We start from the raw sequence: 19,985 nt of genomic DNA on the forward strand, positions 1-19,985 counted from the left end.
TTTCATTTTACAACATAGTGCTCCACTTTCCAGAAGGAACAGGAGGAGCACACACCTGTGACGTCAAATTTCTGTTTTAAAGCAAGAAGCAGCAACAAGCTTGAGAACTGGAACTATAGAAAAGGGACTGGAGAAAGGGGAGTCTCTAAGGGTACTTCCTTTAGTTTAGTGAATTTAGGTTTATTTCTCAGCATCCACATGGCTGCACACGACCCCTTGTAAATCCAATTCAAGAAAATCCAATATCCTCTTCAGACATCTTCATGAGACACAAATGTATGTATACATGCATGGAAAACAAACTTTCACATATGCAAAATAAAGACAAAACTTCTTTAAAAGAATAGTGTCGTTTTCCATTACTTAAAGTATGCCTACCTTACCTAAATAGTCCATTGTAGTATTTATCAGTTTGATACCGCAAAAAGTTTCCAACATTATAATAGCGTCGTCATTTACATTTTTAAAACCTGATAGAATTACATGGTGTTTAATATCGCAGTGTCTTCCCTGTAGCACAAAAAAATTGCTTAACCTGAAAAAGTGGTATGAGTAAGTCAATAAATACAATGACAATGAAAAAACAAACAAACATATAACAGCAATAGCAAAAATTAATCGGGGACTAGTATATCTACGAACAAAAGTCTGGAAAACTGGAACATATGCTAAATCCATCAGCACACTGTGGGGAAGAGATACGCTTTGAAGTTACTCCAGGATCATGGGCAGAACTTTCCTTCTCTGAAGGCATAGGGAATTTCAGAAAATTAAACATCTGTATGGGAGAAAAAAAATGGATAATGTTGAAATCTTTAGAAATGTTTATTCAAATAAGTATTCCTCAAACATGCTATTATATTTGGTCCTATAAAATCTATAAACATATTAAGAGGACAATAGGATTTTAAGCATTAAGCAGCATGAGGTTTATTAAGAACAGACATGCCACAGAAGCTAATAGCTTCTTTTGATTCATTGTTAATTACAAAATTAGAGCATGCTGTGAATAGGGTCTATCTGCAATATTTGGACTCTTCAATTCTTGGATAACTGTTTCAAACACACTTTTTATTGTAATGTTAGTACATTAATAGTGTGTAATATGTTTATGGCTAGATATTCTAATATTGTAATTAACTTACTCTATTGAATAGAGATCAAGATTAAGTTTAAATAATCTGTCATAATACAGGGCACTAACGTTAATAGGACAGTAAATAATAATTCCTAATGTCCATTTAGGAATTCTTACTAATTAGGTTACTGCATATCTACATTACTGATTAACCTAAGTTACCTTAATTGGCAAGTATATGTTTAAAAATTAAGAAGGCATATAAAAAATTAAATGGATAGAGTTGATTTCTGCATAGAAATTGGTATTTTAAATGTATATATGCAAATATATGTATATCTCTCATGTGTTTATTATACAGTAGAAATTAAAGATTAAATGAGAGTGAAGCTATAAGTATCAGACATTAGTACCTTTTTTTTATAAATAAGATGTTAAAGTGGAAAATTTTAAGTATAAATCAAACTAAGAAAAATAGACTGATTTTTACAAGGACTGACCATTCTCTGGGATTTTCTAAAGTGTTTTGTTGTACTCTTAATGTCCTTGCAATGTACTGAATAATATACTTTATTTCAGAAGTACATTGTGAGCAGTATAGTAAAATTTTTAAAAAATATTTAAAATATATTCAAAATACAATATGGAAAATTACAAAATCTTTGATTCAATAAAATGTAAATAATAAACATATTAAAATTAAGATCATTTTGAGAATCTTTCAGAGGTTTCAAAATAAATTTATTAACAGCTTCATTACTAGACATGACTCTCTAACCTAAATTCATAGCACTCTTCATGTGGGGGCTCTTACCCAACTATATCTCATGAACTTTTTAAAAGTCCATCAGGTATTTATTTCCCTAGTGTATTTTGATCTTCTTTTGTATGTTTTAATTTTCATACTCTTGAATCTGTATCATTTCAATAAGGCGTCTTCTAACATATTTCTACTACCTTATCATCTCTTACCATTAATTTCAGTTCCATTGCCTGTCATGTGATATATTCCTTTAGCACAGAGAAATAGCTCTTGACTATTTGTTTGACCACATGAATAAGCTTCAGTTTTTCTGCCACAGAATGAATGTCATAAGAGGTGTGTTTGCACATTCCTTTTATTTACATTTTCTCATAAAAATAAAGTAGTTAGCTTCTACTATTTGCAAACCTTTTCACATCACATGCAACAAATTCACAAACAATTAGGGAAAAGTTAATAACATGAATAACACAGTTCTGAGAGATATGTTAATAGCAGAGAATGAATTTTAAATTTAGCTATCGAAATGGCCATGTTAATAAACATTATGACTCTGAGAGTTCAACTAATCTGTTTCATATGATTCTTAGAATCAGAAGTTGAGGTGTGAAAGGTACTCTCTTAAGAGACGAACTAGATAAGATGGATGAAGCAAAGAAGTGCAGGCCGACAGGAACCGGATGTAGATCTCTCCAGAGAGACAAACCCAGATTACAGCAAATACATAGGCGAATGCCAGCAGGAAACCACTGAATGGAGAACGGGACCCCTGTTGAAGGAATCAGAGAAAGGACTGGAAGAGCTTGAAGGGGCTCGAGACCCCATATGAACAACAATGCCAAGCAACCAGAGCTTCCAGGGACTAAGCCACTACCTAAAGACTATACATGGACTGACCCTGGGCTCCAACCTTATAGGTAGCAATGAATATCCTAGTAAGAGCAACAGTGGAAGGGGAAGCCCTGGGTCCTGCTAAGACTGAACACCTAGTGAATGTGATTGTTGGAGGGAGGGTGGTAATGGGGGGAGGATGGGGAGGGGAACACCCATACAGGAGGGGAGGGAGAGGGGTTAGGGGGATGTTGGGCTGGAAACCAGGAAGGGGAATAACAATCAAAATGTAAATAAGAAATACTCAAGTTAATAAAGATAAAAAAAGAGAGAGGAACTATACCTACAGGAACTGAGATATGGGTGATAGAGCCTTAAGTTAATTCCTCCCTCCAAAAGAATCATCTCAGGGTACATTTTTAAGACCCATGAACCATTTCACACAGATCCTCAGGGATGTAAATAGAAAATAAAAGGACTTTTCCATGTAGGCCTTTCCAAGTTTAGAGAGTTAAAAAATTACTATTATATTTCTGATTTATACATATTTAAATTTGGTACAGAGTTGTGTGGTTTGCTTAACAATATAGCTTGTTTAAAAAGCAATAACATTGTAAGAGTCATTGGAGGAAAAGTGACAACCTCAGATGTCACATAGTAACAGATTAAATGAAATAATGAAAATGAGTATACATGTGAAATGGATTTTCATATCAGTTGTAAGGGGAAATGAAATTATCAAACATTAAGGGAAATGGATGGCACTAAAAAATATACAGCCCACATGAAACTCAAGAAGTACAATCAAAGTGCAGATGCTTCAGCCCTCCTTAGAAGGGGGAACAAAAATAATCATTGGAGAAAATAAGGAGACAAACTTTGGAGCAGAGACTGAAGAAAAGGCGATCCAGAAACTGCCCCACCTGGGGATCCAGCCCATATACAGCCACCAAACCCAGACAATATTGCTGATGTCAAGAAGTGCAAACTGACAGGAGCCTGATATAGCTGTTTCCTGAGAGGCTCTGCCAGAGCAAGTCAAATACAGCCAATGGAGGACTTAGAGAAAGCATTGAAGGAGCTGAAGGGATTTGCAACCCCGTAAGAATAACAATACACAACGAGTTTATGAAATTCATAGGCAAATGGTTGGAACTGGAAAATATCATCCTGAGTGAGGTAACCCAATCACAGAAAAACACACATGGTATGCACTCATTGATAAGTGGCTATTAGCCCAAATGCTTGACTTACCCTAGATGCTTAGAACACATAAAACTCAAGATGGATGATCAAAATGTGAATGCTTCACTCCTTCTTTAAAAGGGGAACAAGAATACCCTTGGCAGGGAATAGAGAGGCAAAGATTAAAACAGAGACAGAAGGAACACCCATTCAGAGCCTGCCCCACATGTGGCCCATGCATATACAGCCATCCAATTAGACAAGATGGATGAAACAAAGAAGTGCAGGCCTACAGGAGCCGGATGTAGATTTCTCCTGAGAGACACAGCCAGAATACAGCAAATACAGAGGCGAATGCCAGCAGCAAAACACTGAACTGAGAACAGGACCCCTGTTGAAGGAATCAGAGAAAGAACTGGAAGAGCTTGAAGGGTCTCGAGACCCCGTATGAACAACAATGCCAAGCAACCAGAGCTTCCAGGGACTAAGCCACTACCTAAAGACTATACATGGACTGACCCTGGACTCTGACCCCATAGGTAGCAATGAATATCCTAGTAAGAGCACCAGTGGAAGGGGAAGCCCTGGGTCCTGCTAAGACTGAACCCCCAGCAAACGTGATTGTTGGGGGGAGGGCAGCAATGGAGGGAGGACGGGAAGGGGAACACCCATAAAGAAGGGGAGGGGGAGGGGTTAGGGGGATGTTGGCCCGGAAACCGGGAAAGGGAATAACACTGGAAATGTAAATAAGAAATACTCAAGTTAATAAAAAAATTAATAAAAACATGAGAAAAAAAGAATAACAATACCAACCATCCAGAGCTCTCATGAATTAACTACCATCCAAAAAGTACACATGGACAGCCCCATGTCCCCAGCTGCATGTGTAGCAGAGGATGGCCTCGTTGGGCATCAATGGGAGGAGAAGCCCTTGGTCCTGCCAAGGCACAATGCCCCAGTATAGGGGAAATGTCAGGGCAGGGAGGTGGATAGGGGTGGGTGGATGGGCAGGAGGGAGAACACCCTCATAGAAGCAGAGCGACAGGGGATGAGATAGGGGGTTTATGCATGGGAAAGCGGGAAAGGAGGATAACATTTGGAATGTAAATAAAAATCCAATAAAAGAAAGTATTATGTTAAGTAAGATAAAGAAGTCTCAGAAAGAAAATTACCACATATTCATGCTCACTTGAATATCTCGATTATAATTGTTGTCCGTGTTTATTGTCGGGAAGCAATTGTGGTAATGGTCATGGGATTAGAAAGAGCCTCATGAGAAGGGAAAGAAGAATTCTAATCGAGGGAGAATGAGAAGTGATAGAGCACAAGCAATGAGAGGAAGAAGAGTATGCTCTGAGTGGATTACAGGAGGTAGGGGGAACAAGGAGATGGATAAAAAGAATCTACTTAAGCAAAGTATTGTGAAAATTCCAGAAGGGGATTCCTCACTTTATATATCGATAGCAAAAATATATCAGCATCAATAAACGTCCTAATATGAATGGGGAAAGCAAAAACCAACTCAAGTCTACACAGTGAGCTACAGGCAAATAAGGAATGACGAGAGTGGGAAAAATAGTCTTCCTTGGGGAAGAAAACATCTATTGCTTATCCGTGACCAAATGGTCATCTCTGAACACCGAGATACAATTTTATTATACAGATCAATAAGGTTCTATTTGTGTATTTATGCATTATATACTTACATTATATTAATTACATTATAATTAGAAAAAAAAAGAGGTCATAACTTTGAAAAATAGCAAGTAGGTATATACATGGATGGGAAGTTTTAGGAGGAGGAAAAGAAAATGGAGGAATTATACAATTTTATTATAATATTAAAGTTTTTAAAAAATTAAAATTCAAAAAATAAATGGTGAGATTCTTATATTGCCAGTTATAAAATGGTAACATTGAGATTATACTGTATTGGAATTTAATTATATAAATGAATCAGTGGGATAGAAAAAAAAGCCCAGAAGTATGTCTGAATGCACTGACTCTGTTAGTGGTTTTTGCCACAAAGCAGTGACTTTTCTTGGTAGATGATAACAGGTGGTAGAATGTAAGATAATCGTAAACCTATTATTCCCAGAATTCACCTAGATAGCATTTAAGTAGATTGCACATCTGAACCTAAATATCAAATGGTGTTTTTGAGAAGAATGCATAGGATAATTTCTTGATGATTTAGCTGTAGAAAAATGTTCTTAAAACAGAAACAAATACACCAAAATTAAGATACTTATAATTTATATTTATTAAACTGGAAATCTTCCATCGAATACCTTCATATTTTATAAAATGCATTAAAACCGGGAAATTGCAAGGAAATTATATGCATATCAAATGAAAATATACACATTAATATACAGACCCAATATGTACAAAAGTTTATACAACAATCAAAACTAAAGATTACCCAAATATACCATTTTATTTAAAAATAACAAATAGAAAGTTACTTCTGAAAAAATATTAAAAAAACACACTCTCTCACAACCAAGACAGTTTAAATGCTATTTGTTTTATTAGTAATTGGAAAAATGAGAGTTATTCAAATTAATTTTCTAATATTGTGAAACCAACAAAGCAGAAACAAGTTATTTAAACTAGGCAATTTTCTGGGTTTTTTGACCTATATTCAGTTTTTTACTATGTGCCTGATCTTCACACTTGTAATGAGATGTTGAAACATGCAGATTGGTCTTTGCTGGTTAAGGCGAAAACATAAACATTTGGTTTAAGGAGAGGGGATAAATTTCATTTGTGAAATAGAATGGTGTATATATGTGCAAAAATTATGCATAATAGTCCATCTATCCACATGGGTTGTGTGAAAGTTTATGAAGCTATGTACATAGGAAGAAAGTAACAATAATTAAAAATGGTAATTAATTGCAATTCATCAATAAGGAGAAGAAATTTTTATTATTATTTTGATTCAGAGTAAACAAAATTTCAAATTTTCCAGAAGACTTCAGTTGTTTATTGATAAATTCCTTATGTATTCATTAGACATGGAATGAAACTGTAATGTAAAATCAGAAAAATTGAAAGGCTTTTCTATGTAAGCTTAATTCTATTCAAATTAATCTAATTAAAATACAGTTAAAGTAGCTGGGACCAAACCAAACACAACACTCTTTATACCCAGCTGTCATCAAGCAAGGATACAAATGAAGGCCAAAATTATGTTCACCCTCACAGAAAAATGCTCACAGTGACCCTGAAATACACATCTAGATGGTGCATAATTATAGAAATCAGCAAGTACTTAATAAATATATGATAAACAGTCTCAAGAGTTTGAGGAGTTTAAAGATAAGTGATAATCCTTCTATAGAAGCAATGGGTGAGCAGACAAAAACAAGCCCAGTGTCCACTCAGAGATTTTCTTGCTGGTTTCTTGGTCAAAGAGATCCCATGGAGCACACAACAGAACGGGTTTCTGTTATTGCTTCTGATCGCCCACTGGAATTTGATGGCACAATTATATTGATGAAGAGAACACACACTTCTATCACAGAACATGGGGAAGTCGACCTAGTACTAGTTTGGAAGCTCCCTATATGATGAGTACCTTACACAGTGCTGGAAGCTACTATTAAAAAGTATGGGGGAGGGTGCCACTTAGAGTCTTTGCTAAATGTGAGTTTTGCAAACTGCAGTCATGACTGACTGAACAAGAGACTGATTGGTACAAGGTATGGGATGTCATGGTAGTGATCCAGCGTTTTCTCATTGCACATAAGACCTATTCTGCAAGAGAGCACTCATACTTGGTATGGTGAACAAGGTAAATAAATAGGCATGGTATCAAACTTTTAACTACTTACCCACATACCTGTATTTTAGTTCAACTTTCATTCCTCATCAGAGGGCTTTCTTTATGCAACAGATAGAGGTTAGTGCAGTGATAACTAGAAAAAAGTTAAAAGACTAAGTTACTGGGTAGTAGTTTCCTTTGAGTAAAACATCTTTATAACACATATACTCCCAAGGCCTGGAGAATATGCAGAAATGTGCATATATATATATATATATATATATATATATATATATATATATATATGTGTGTGTGTGTGTGTGTGTGCATATATATGTGCATATATATGTGTGTGTACATATATGCATATGGTATTTCAGATGGCAGTATGGTATTGAAGACACTTTGTATCTCTCTAAGATAGAGAAAGAATGTCTTAGAAGGCTCGTTCTAAGGAAATCTAAATAATATTATGGCCTTTAGGGAATGGTATGTCACTTTTCTTCAGTTATGTGGCCGTGATAGGCTGCCAAATTCCAATGTATGTTACCTTTAACTACACTGGAAACACAAATTGGAATTGGTGGGTTATGAAAGGAATAAGGTTATCAGGAAGATGGCAGAGTGAAGTAGAAGAGGGAGTAGAGAAACGGTGGAAACATATGATCTAAATACATTTTTGCCAGATATGAAGTTGCCAAATAAATTAGACTTTTGAAAAAAATCACAAATATAGAATGACAGAACTGAACAAACAGCTAAAGAGGAGGACCAGGGCTTCTATCAATGAAAAGCTACACAAAGTATTTAAAAACATCCTTAACACAATTAATATTTAATCAAATATTGGTAAATAATATATCATTAAACTATCAAATAAGCAGTAGGATCAATGAAAAAGTAAATACAGGCAACCAAAAAATGTAATAGATTTGAGATACAAATTGTTATGTATACTTAATATGATTCTAAAAACGAAAGAAGAAACAAATAATTCAAAATTTATACACATGCAAATTTTTTGATTTACAAAAAATATGAATTCATTAATCCAAAAAAAGAACCATACCAAGGCAATAAGAAACACAGTGAGGAACTCCCATGCCATTGAGATTATCTCTAACATAGTCAGCTGTAGGACAAAAGAGAAGACGTTGAAGTCTATATGCCTCTCAAATGAGATTAGTTTTTCCTTATATGCAAGAGAACCCCAAATGAGCTCCCAATTCAATTCAGAATGCAGAAAAAAAATGCAGGCTCCTTTTAATATTGATTCATGTAACATCTAAGTGGCAGGGGATAAGAAAACAACCATCATAACCAGATTAAAGGAAGGTATTCGAGCTGGGAAAAACTATCAGGTGGAAACTTGAGCAATGTGGAAAACCAGGGTGAAAAAACAGAAAATGTGAGCAAACAAAATAATCTTTAGCAATTCCTGCAAAGGAAGCTTTTCATTTTCAATACAAGAGGATTGTGAAAATGTACTGGAATGATGTAACTAAAGATATGAAAAAACAGGAACAGTACTTCGGTAAGATGATGTGTTTGTATGTGGAGGTTTATGTCATTTGACAGGAAATTATGTGCTTAAAATGCATAATTCTGTATTCTATAGTGTCAATTAACATCTTTTAAAAGTTAAAAATGTATAAAAGTAATAGAAACCTATTATGAAAATACTAAGAAAGTATATGAAATGGCCTTTACTACAAAAGTGTTTCTAATTGAAAATAAAGATATATCAAGTATTAAGGAAGCTACTTCATGTGAAATAATGCCACATTTCTTCATCATTAAAAGTTGACGATCAGAAATATACAAACCGAACAACAAAACACACATTAAAATAACTGAGTAGAACAATAAAAATATTTTAATGATCTATTATGATGTATGTTAATGTGAGGAAAACAGAAATCAAGAAATACAGGTCTACACTGTTTCTGTTTCTTCCTGATGCCTCCACCACATGCAAGCCCAATCAATGTGTGTGTGTTTTTTTAAGAGGAATTCAGCCATTATAGACAACACAGTTTATTTGTTAATTCCAGTAAATGTCTCAATATATTTTAAATGTCTTACATAATTCCACATATATTGTCAAGACTTGATGGAATCATGCTCTGAAGCACAATTTATTAAAAATTAAAGACATTTAAATTATATTTGGCTAAAAATTTAGAATAAAAATATAAAAATGCCTTTCTACTGAGTGCAAACAAAACATAACCTAATGAAATTTCTTTAATTTATTAAGCAATGATTAAAGGGAAACTACAGCTAAAATACTTACCCTCAGGAAATAAAAAAGATATACCAACAACCAACATAGATCAGGAAAATAGCAAGTATCAAATCTGTTTAGGTTGCTGTGTTATTAGACATCTAATGCATTCTAATGTCATGGCAAATTATAAAATAAAGAAAAAGAATGAATCAGAATTTTCTTTTTATCTTTAAACACACAGCTCCTTTGAACAAATGTGTTTAAGCTAGTATAATTTTACATTAACAATAAAGACATAAAGCTGGACAGGAATTTTTTTTTAATTTCAACTATATCCATTGTAGAAAAGATTATCAATGGAAATTATTCAACTGCTATGATTAAAGCTAAGGCAGAAAGAATATGGCTCGAATCTAAATAGAATATGCAGACAGTGTGAATTTAAATGGGTTATGCTTAAACAATGGGGCAGAATGTGAACTGGTTTTTAGTATAGAGTCAACAGCATTACCAAATAACAAACAAAGATCCAATGTGACCAAGAGAAGACATCTAAAAAGACTAGGAATTGGACCCTTTCCTGGTAGGCGAATAGGAAAAAAACTACTCAGATGGAAAGCAGAGAAGCTTCCTCCTGAAACACATGAAATCTACAGCCTCCAGAAATCTACAGCCAGACAATATGCAGAGGGAAAGAGAGTTTGAAACATTCATCCCGAAAAGGAATTATCTAAATCAAACCCCTCCTACCTCCCATTTGGAGCACAGGGTATCCTCCTGACAAGAATGCAGAAAAATAAAATAAAATAAAAAAAAGGCTCAAAGGGGATGGAGGAAAGCAGGAACAAAGCCCGCTTGATCAACTGATCAAAGATTCTATGAGCGCACGAGACTGAGGTAGCAGGCACAGGTCCTGCACACTGGTGCAACAGGTCGCCTGCACATAGCTTCTAGTTCAGTGTTTTTATGGGTCTCCAGAGCAGTTGAACAAGCCGATTTCTGATTCTTGTCCTTTCTGTTGGGCCCTTTTCCTTCTGTTGATTTGTCATATCCAGGGAGGGAAGGAGGGAAAGAGAGGGAGGGGAGAAGGGGCAGGGAGGGAGACAGATAGAGAGACAGAGACAGAGAGACAGAGACAGAGTCACGGAAAGACAGAGAAATGGAGACACGGAGAGATAAAGAGACAGAGAAGAAAAAAAAATAATGGCAAAGTCCTTCCTTTTCCACACCCTCCTGATCTGCGAACAAGACTAAGGCCTGACAGTTTCAGACTAAGGTCTGATGAACACTTATTCCCCACCAGTAGTGTCAGATAAGTACCCGTTCAAAGCCGGACCGGAACATGCATACCCAAATTTGTGGACCTAGAAGATTCTCCTCTTTTGTTTAAATCGACCAACCCTAAATTAGGTAGGACCCTATTCCAGGCAGCAAAACACTTAGAGATCCAACACCAGGATAGAGAAACTCCTGCTGCCTGAGGCTCCTCTGGAGAGGCCATTCTAGGTTAGCCTTGCCTTCAGTGTGGTTCTTTGCTTTCACTAGTAGTTTCCTCAGTTGTCGGTTCTACATGGCGGACCTGCAATTTTCTCTGTTGTTACTTGTTGTCTTTAAGACGTTTTCTGACTTTTAATTCCTTAACTATTATCCCAATAGTCAGACAGTAAGAAAAATAGAACACCATTGCTAACTTTGACAAGAGAAGCTTTAGTACAAGAACTAGTTCACAACGGATTACATGTTTTGAAGAGTAAGGATTGAGAATATCGTATAGAAAGGTTATGTAATCTGCCTCTGAAAGACAAGTTATGAAAATGGAGGGAGACATTTGATTACAGCAAGATTTCTGAGATTTTCGTGAAAAATATTACGGTTTGTTGGGGATTTAGCTCAGTGGTAGAGTGCTTGCCTAGCAAGTGCAAGGCCTGGGTTTGGTCCTCAGCTCCAAAAAAAGAAAAGAAGAAGAAAGATATTATGGTAGAATAATGTTTTGAGTAAAAGATATATGGCTGAATTATAATTTTCATCATTGCAATTGAATTGATGTCCTTCAATATTTTAATACTTAATCATATGAAAATAAAAATTGTCATGTCAAATCTTAAAATTTGTTTCATAATTTATACTTTATTGTATAGCACTCTCATTTAAATATAGACATTATACATATAAAATTGTAACAATACATGTATGTACATTTTAAATAGCAACAAAGCAATATCACCATTAAGGAAAAGCACCCAGCCAGTACGCTCCTCTTTCTTGAGGTTGCTGCGTACAGTGATGTGTATTTGTCTCCTTCTCTTTAATGAGCATTAATTGAGGTGCAAATGAACTAAGGAATTTTCTAAAAAAATATCATTAAATGAATGAAGGAAATGTCACGACTCATCTGTCTCTGGCATACAGCTTTAATGTGTCAACAGTAAGACTGGCAAGCACAGTTGATACTGTTTCTGCTAAGGCATTGGTCTGAATACCAATGGTGGATTTTTGACTGCAGATGTTAGAAGTAAACCATTTCTAACAGATACATAATCCGATTAAATATGCAATGCAATGATATTGTCAAAACCTATTAATCACTCTTTCAAGACACATTAGTGTAGGCTTTATGACAGCTGTGAGGATTAGAGCTTTGGTGCCGACCAGGTATTGTTACTCAACCAGAGCCTTCAATAGCTTGTGAAGGGAAAAATTCTATAATAGGCAAGCGGGTGGTGGTTTAAAACATCGAGCGTTGATTTTTCTTATCATTAAAGAAAATAAGTATACTTTTTGTTTTGCTTTAATAATGTGTATCCCCTTAGACTTAGTTTCCAGTTAACGCCTAGATTGCAGGAACGCTTTGTGTCACACTGGGTCAGGTTCAAAAATGCAAATATGGAGCTGAACCTCAAGCATGCATATATTAGAAAAGAGTCCCATGACTGATGATTGTACAATACGTGTTTACAGATGACAGTAGCTAAGCCTTGTTCTCCACTGAGAATACTAACAATTATTGATTTCCCAGCCATTGATATATACAAGGACTACACTTTAAGTTAAAAAGAGTAGCACTTTATCACCAGGCATCTTACATTCTGTCCTTGGTTCACCCTTACTGTTTGAGATTCTTACAATATTAATGATCGTCAGGAAAACTACACTAAGCAACTGTTTGCCAATATGTGATCCAAATGTTCTCACACTGAATTATTCTGAGTTCCAGAAATTTTACACCAGAGATGCAAATAGATGAGCCAATTATAATTAAGATTCACTTCTTTTCCAATTCTCACATACTCATTTAAAAATAGAATATATTATAAATGACCAATTTTTTTTTAAGACTGAGCTACTGAAATGACAGGAGATAAAAAAAAAAGTTGAAGACAAAGAAACTAATTAGAAAAATTAAAGACCCAAATGTACTCAAAGTTCCCCCAAACTTCACATGAATATTTTCTTTGACCAGTTGGTAATTTGAAAGAATAGAAATAGCAGTAAGACAAAATATCCTATAATGGCTATTCCTGGTTGTCAACTTGAGTATATCTGGAATGAACTACAAGTCCATAATTGGAGGACTCATCTGCGATCCAGATCTTGAGGCTGGAAGACACAAGTTTCTCAACTGGATCTTAGCATGGAGATCTTAAGGCACAGTGGCCATGAAAAGGCAAGGCTCAGGCTAGGTAGTATCCTCCTTTAATCTCAGGTGAGTGAGGCAAGGAGATCTCTGAGTTCAAGGTCAGCCTGGGACAAAGCAAATCCCACGTGTGGTGACATACACCTTTCATCTGGGACACACTTTCTGCTCACATTTACTTGGTAGCACAGGTTGGAACCTACTTTTCTAGAAGACCAGATGAAACAACTAGCAGTTGACAATATTATTTCGACAACACTTTCTTGGTTTAGTAGAATCTAAACTTTAGTAATGTTTGTCTTCAATTATATATGTTCATCCAGTAACCGTAAGAATTCATGAGTCTTTTAATTCCAATTGATATCTAAACATAATGAGTTTTAGAAATTTGTTAAGGTCTTTTCAGGAGGAAACTATCTTCAAACACTAGTAGAGGAATCCATGATATTAAATGTGATGCTTGTTACAGATTAGGTGAATATTTTAGGCAAAGTGTATTGGTATATTATTCAATAGTCTGCATTTTCAGATTTTTATTTTCTAAAATTTTATAAGAAATTACCTAAATACTAATGATATTAAATTATTTTATTAAATAATCAAATACTATATCATGAGGTTAAACGATCATATTTGGGATTTTGTAAAAAAAAACCTATATTTACATATATCTTTAATCTTTCAATGAAGTTCAAGAGAAATATCTTAAAAATCCTACAATATAATAGAAGATATGAATTAATTATATTTATATAAGTACAATTACTGAAAAATATTTATATAATTTACTTCAAGAAGAACTTAGGCTAATTGAGATCATCGATTTTAATTTAGTGTTAAAAGACTTTGAAATATTAAATAACAATGCTAGAGGTATTTTTCTTTTTTATTCTGTGCAGATCTAGCATAACAAAGAAAAATTCTCTCCAGATTTCAGAAATGGGAAAAATATCATAGCACATGGATACAAAAAAATGTTACTTATATCAAAACAAAGCAGGCACATATTTTAAAATGTCAAATAATGCTTTAAGGCTAAAATAAAACTCTTATTATTAAGCTACTTACTGGAACTTCATGTTCTCCAAAAACTTTTCCTGCTAGGCTGATGATTTTATTTTTAAATCTGTATCTAGATCCATATTCCAAGTACTAATTATAATTCCCGTCCTCTTCAGTTTCTTCATTCTGTTTATTAAGTCCCGTAACAAAAGCTGGATTTGAATGTATTATAATTGTCACATGCCAAAGCATATTCCCATAGGTCAGCTCACTGTCCCATGGAATTGAGCTCCTAACCTCCCACTTTTTTTTATTGTCATGGTTTTTCATATACAAAGTAGAGGAACGTATGCTGCACTGTCCATTAACCGGGTGGGAATATGGCAGCAAGCCTCATGTTTTTGTTGCTCTACCCTTAACAACTATTACCAGATGTAACATGAGTTCTAACAATCTCCAGGAAATATGTGATCATTTTTTCACAATCTTTAAAATGATCAAACTTCAGAATAGGATTTTTCTATTGTGTGCATGTAGAAGCTACAAGACAATCATGAGTGTCATTTGTCCTAAGGACTCACCTTGAATTTTGATCCAGAGTCTAACACTACAGAAGTAGAAACAGGAGAATGATTCTACGCACCATGTCAAACGCTGGACAAGGATACATGAGATCTGTATTTAAAAATAAAAATTCGGGTACCGATTGGAGGTGTTAGAGAAAGGATTGAAGGAACTGAAGGGGCTTGCAACCTCATTAGAACAACAATACCAACCAACCAGAGCTCCCAGGGACTAAACCACCATCCAAAGAGTACACATGGGCAGACTGATGGCTCCAGCTGCATATGTAGCAGAGGATGGCCTTGTTGGGCACCAATAGGAGAAGTCCTTGGTCCTGCCAAGACTGGACCACCCCATTGTAGGGGTTTGTCAGGGCAGGGTGGTGGGTAGGGGTGGGTGGATGCATTGGGGAGCACCCTCATAGAAGAAGGGAGGGGGGATTGGATAGGGAGTTTATGGATGAGAAACTGGGAAAGGGGATAACATTTAAAATACAAATAAATAAAAAATATCCAATAAAAATGACTGTGTTATTATCTATAATTTTCCCTTAAATACATGGATGCTTATCTACTATCGTATATTTGTAAAAAGCCACAAAGGAGAAACATTAATATTCTGATCAATGGACACAGCATTACACTGTGCTGATAAAATATCACCACATCAGAGATTCTGCTTTGACTGCCATGGCTTGTGTGTGTGTGTGTGTGTGTGTGTGTGTGTGTGTGTGTGTGTGTGTGCGTGTGTATATATATATATATATTATATATTATATATTATATATTATATATATACATATATATATATTGTGTAGGAAGCATGGATAAGTAGACAGCTTAACAGGCTTTCAGGCTATGAATCAGACTTTATGCTCATTTGTGACTTGTAGTGATATTGGTATTCTTCCTCGATTTATAGACAGGTTCTCATTCTGAAACCCAAGCTGTCCTCAAATTCACTGCATTGTTCATGTTGCTCTTGCTTAGCCCTCAGAGCACTTGGAAATATGTTGTGATCCACTATGTCTAGCCTCAACTATGATTTGTGAAACTGATACAGTTGTTAATGTCCTGTGATTAATTTACTATGAAACAAAAAATAAACAAAAACAATACCAAAAACAGTACAACATTCTTTAGTAAATGGAAGTTCGTCATCTGTATGTTCTACTAGGTTTCTTTTAGTAGAATCCTTCTGTTATTAAATACATGGGGTGGTTTATATAACATCAATTACATTTTTTATATCATCCATTGTTTATTTGAGCCAAATTCTGGGTAATTACCTTACTCGAATGCTTCTCAACTGTATATAAATCTCTCAGTTGCACTGGCATTAACAAAATATGACCCACAACTTTTTAAAAACAATTTTCAAATGAACATAGAGCGTGACTAAGATGAAAATTATGCTTCTTCCCTGATTAAAATTCTAAGACTGATACCCATTGAACAGAGGTGTATAGCAATGGGGGGCTGGGGAACTGGGAGTAGCAATCAAAAAGTCTTCTCATACCGGGAAAGCAAGAGGCTGGGAGGACCCGAAGGGGATGAGAATAGCTGGAATGCCCAAGAAAGGGGAGGGACCATATTGAGAGGTTAGGCAAGCCCCCCAGGTGAGAGATGAGGCCACCCAGTCAACTCCAAGAATTCCTAGTTAACCCAGAATTTCTCCCATCTAAAGGAAATATGGAGACAAAGTATGGAGCAGATACAGAAGGAAAGGCCATCCAGACACTGCCTCACCTGGGAATCCATTCTATATACAGACACCAAACCCAGACACTATTGAGGATTCCAAGAAGTGCTTGTTGACAGGAGTGGGAAATATCTGTCTCCTGAAAGGCTCTACCAGAGGCTGACAAATACAATTGTTGATGCTTGCAGCCAACCATTGGCCTGAGCACAAAGAACCAAATGGAGGAGCTAGGGAAAGGACTCAAGGAGCTTAAAGGGTTTGCAACCCCATAGGAATAACAATAAAATCAACCAACCAGTCCTCTTCCCCAGAGCTTCCAGGGACTAAACCACCAACCAAAGTGTATATATGGAGCGACCTCTCCAGCTGCATATGTAGCAGAGGATGGCCTTATCGGGCACCAATGGGAAGAGAAGCCCTTGGTCCTATGAAGACTAGATGCCCCAGTGTAGGGGAATGCCAGGGTAGTGAGGTGGGACTGGGTGGGCAGGTTGGGGAGGAACCTCATAGAAGCAGAAGGAGGAGAGTACTACATCCAGATAGGCAGCCACAGAAAGGGAACTGAAACATTCTCTCTTCAATAACTCCACCCCTACTCTAACAAGGCCACACTTCCTAACAGTACTACTCCTAATGAGCCTATGGGAGCCCAATCTGGGGATGCAGGCCATATACATACAGCCACCAAAACCAGACATTATTGCTGATGCCAAGAAGTGAATGCTGACAAGAGTCTGATATAACTGTCTCCTGAGAGGCTCTGCAAATACAGAGGCAATGCTTACAGTTAACCACTGGACTGAGCATGGGGAACCCAATGGAGGAGCTAGGGAAAGGACTGAAGCAACTGAAAGGATTTGGAACCCCATAGGAAGAATAATATCAACCAAAGCCCCCAAGAGCTCCCAGGAATTAAACTACCAACCGAACAGCACACATGGAGCAACCCATGGCTCTAGCTGCATATGTAGTAGAGGATATGCCTTGTAGGGTATCAATGAGAAGAGAGTCCCTTGGTCCTATGAAAGCTCAATGCCCCAGTATAGGGGAATGCCAGGGTGGGGAGGCTGAGGGCATGGGTGGGTGGGTGAGGAAGCAACCTCATGGAGCAGGAGTTGGGGGATGGTGGTTTTTTTGAGGGGAAACTGGGAAAGGCTATAACATCTGAAATGTAAATAAAGACAATATCCAGTAAAAGGAAAAAAGAATTCTAGCTCCCAGATCCCAAGATTCAACCACAGGCCGCACTAGCCACAAGACCAGAAAGGAAACAGAAACCAAGGAAGAAAACATTTGTCCAACAAAAAACAAATCCAAAAATCAGCACCCAAACCTATAATCACAGATGCATAAATGACAGTGTAAAAACACAAGAAGAACCAGGCAATATGTTGCCACCAGAGCCCAGCCATCACATTACAGCAAGCCCTGAGCACTCAAGTATAGCTGAAACATAAGACAACCTTAAAACCAAGTTTATGAAGATGATAGAGATCTTTAAAGAGGAAATAAATAAATTTCTTCAAGACGCAATGGAAAAGAACATCATAAAAAAAACCTGTAGAAATCAGTAAATCTCTAAAAGAATGTGAAGACATCCAAGAAAAAATAAAGCTGAAGGAAAGATTAGAACGGTTCAGGACATGAAACACAAGCAACAAAGAAAACACAAACTAAGGGAATTCTGGAAATGTAAAATCTAGGTGAGTGAAGAGAAACAACAGATAAAATAATGACCAATGGAATTCAAGTGATATAAGAGATTAAATGATAGAAATAACAGATACATTGGTCAGAGAAAATGTTAAATTAAAAAAAAAAACATCGTGACAAAAATCATCCTTGAAGTCTGGGACACTATGAAAAACCAAATCTAAGAATAATGGGAATAGAAGGAGAAGATTCCCAAATCAAAGGCCCATAAAATATATTTAGTATACTCATAGAAGAAAAATTTTCCAACCTAAAGAAGGACGTGCCTGTAAATGTCCAAGAAAATTATATAACACCAAAAAGATTGGTCTAAAAAGAAGTATCTTGCAACATAATAATCAAAAACACTAAACACCTAGAACAAATAAAGGATATTTAAAACTGTAAGAGCAAAAACCCAAGTTACATATAAAGGCTGACTTTTAAAAATTACAGTGGAAAAAGTTTTCAGTGGAAACTTTAAAAGCTAGAAGGGCCTTGATGGCTATGCTGCGTGCCCCATGGCTGAATCTGAGAGTTTGGGTGCTGGACTTCTGATGGTGTTGATGGAGAGATCTTATACTAGCAACCTAATAACTCATATGAAAGTTATAGAATGAAATGAAGCAAATATTCCCAAGAGTAGTAGATGACGTGAAATGAACTCAGGGTAATACCAACAAAATAAAAAGAAAACAATATAAAGACTCAGTGAAACATAGAGTTGGTTCTCTGAGAAAATCAACAAGATAGACAAACCATTAACCAGACTAACTAAAAGACAGAGAATATCCAAATTAATGTAATCAGAAATGAAAAGGGGGGCATAACAACAGACACAGAGGAAATTCAAAACATCTTTAGGTCTTACTAGAAAAACCCATACTCCATAACATTTGGAAAATCTAAAATCTAAATATATTTTCTCAATAGATTCCACTTACCAAGGTTAAATCAAAATCAGATAGACCATTTAAAATTAGACCTATAGCCTACAAGGTAATAGTAGCAGACTTAAAAGAAAATCTCTCAACCCAAAATGCCCAGGGCCAGATGGTTTAGTGCAGAACTCTACTAATCTTTCTAATCTTTCAACGAAGACCTAACATAGTACTCCTCAAATTATTCCATAAATAAATAAACAAACAAACAAATATAGAATGAATCTTGACAAAATCATTTTATAGGTCACAGTCACACTGATATCAAAGCCACACAAAGACTCAAGAAGAAGGAGAATTATTGATCAATTTACCTCATGAACACAAATGCACAGGTGGGGATAGAAACAAGAGGGATCAAGGTGCAGTGGTTGAGGTAGATGTTACTGGGCGAGGTGACTGGAATGGCCGAGGGGGCGTTTTGTAAGCAAGGTAGAATCCTCATGCAATGGAAACTCTATAGAATCTACAAGGGTGACACTAAGACTCCTAGTAACTGGCCATCTTCTGTAACCAGACTAGGCCTCAGGTGTAGGGACTGGGACATCAGCAAAACCATGAAACCTCTTAAATACAGTTTCTCATGACTTCA

The 19,985-nt window shown here is 36.0% G+C and overlaps 1 long non-coding RNA gene across 1 annotated transcript; it reads right to left on the bottom strand.

Moving 5' to 3' along the window:
* Positions 1–7,699: 7,699 nt before the first annotated feature.
* LOC134481899 (uncharacterized) lies at positions 7,700–19,803 on the bottom strand. Its single transcript, XR_010057778.1, has 3 exons — positions 19,708–19,803; positions 15,077–15,170; positions 7,700–7,783 (listed from the first exon to the last, which is right to left on the bottom strand). It is a non-coding gene; the product is annotated as an uncharacterized LOC134481899 (long non-coding RNA).
* Positions 19,804–19,985: the final 182 nt, after the last annotated feature.

This window comes from Rattus norvegicus, chromosome 14, assembly GCF_036323735.1.
Source record: "Rattus norvegicus strain BN/NHsdMcwi chromosome 14, GRCr8, whole genome shotgun sequence".
In the NCBI taxonomy this organism is placed as follows: domain Eukaryota; kingdom Metazoa; phylum Chordata; class Mammalia; order Rodentia; family Muridae; genus Rattus; species Rattus norvegicus.